Below are 1,358 nucleotides of genomic sequence, written 5' to 3' on the forward strand. Positions count from 1 at the left end.
AACACATTAAGATCAAGCACAACTTCGACACTGCACCTGTGGTTAAGTGTTTTCTCATTTTAATTTTTGCTGTTGGACTGTCCTTGGTTTAATCTCTGGATTATCACCAAATCTTCCTGATATATAGTTGCACCCTAGCTTCTGTGTCTCTAACGACCCACGGACATTCTCATCTTCATAACATTAGAGAAAACAGCTCATCAAATCAATGGCAATGCTTTACCCCAACTGATACAATCAGTAACACATTAAGATCAAGCACAACTTCGACACTGATCACCTGTGGTAGACACTAGTCTATCACCCTTAAATCATTTGAATTAAATTGAAATCAAGAAGCAGTCCAGAACATGTCTGCAGTGAACAAACTTTTCAATATAGTATATTAACAATTTAATGGCTCAGACAGAGCGAGGATGGAAGACCCCTGATCTCAGTTAGCTGATTGCTGAACACCATGACGCTGACTGACCGCAGGCCGCAAGGCCCAGATTGAGTTCCCCATCCTTCTGAATGGTTGAACTCCACAACATTCTATTACAGGTTTCCCCGCCCTTTCTTTAAAGATGTTCAAAGTTGGGAACTCAGAAAAATACCCTTGATGACCACCTCTGTCTTTGCAGAGTGGGTCCAAAGACTTGCACAGTCAGTAGGTCTGAGAGTGCCGGGGGCGGGGCTTATGGGGATTCAGGGGCACCCGCGCGGCTACCTTCCCGGCGCTTGAGCGATGGCGGCTCCGTATCTGACAGTTTTAGTTTTACCTATCCAGGAATAGATGGCTTTCCATTTTCTAATGCCCTCTTCAATCTCTTTTTTTCAGTGTACTGCAGTTTTCATTACAGAGGTTTTTCACCTCCTTGGTAGCTTAACTCCTAGTTATTTAATTTTTTGAAGCTATTCTAAATGGGATTGTTTTCTGATATCTTTCTTGATGAGTTCACTGTTGGTGTTAGAACATTCTTGATTTTTGTGTATTGATTTTGTATCCTGCTACTCTACTCAATTTGCTTTTTAGTTCTAGGAATCTTTTAGTGGAGCTTTTGGGTCTTCTATGTAAAAAATTATGTCATCTGAAAATAAGGGTTTCCTGTACACATTCCTTGTATTTCTTTCTCCTGCCTGATAGCTCTGGCTAAACCTTCAAATATTATATTGAACAGGAGTGGCAAGAGTGGAAGCCCTTGCCTGGTTTTAGAGGAAATGCTCATAGTTTTTCTCATTTAGTATGGTGTTAGTGGTGAGTTTGTCATAAATGGCTATTACCACTGAGAGATAAGGTCCTTTTATATCTACTTTTGCAAGGTTTTTTTAATCACTAATGGATATTGGATTTTTTTTTTTTTTTTTTTTTTTTTTTT

This window comes from Fukomys damarensis, unplaced genomic scaffold, assembly GCF_012274545.1.
Source record: "Fukomys damarensis isolate Sample0158 unplaced genomic scaffold, DMR_v1.0_HiC HiC_scaffold_2, whole genome shotgun sequence".
Taxonomy (NCBI): Eukaryota; Metazoa; Chordata; class Mammalia; order Rodentia; family Bathyergidae; genus Fukomys; species Fukomys damarensis.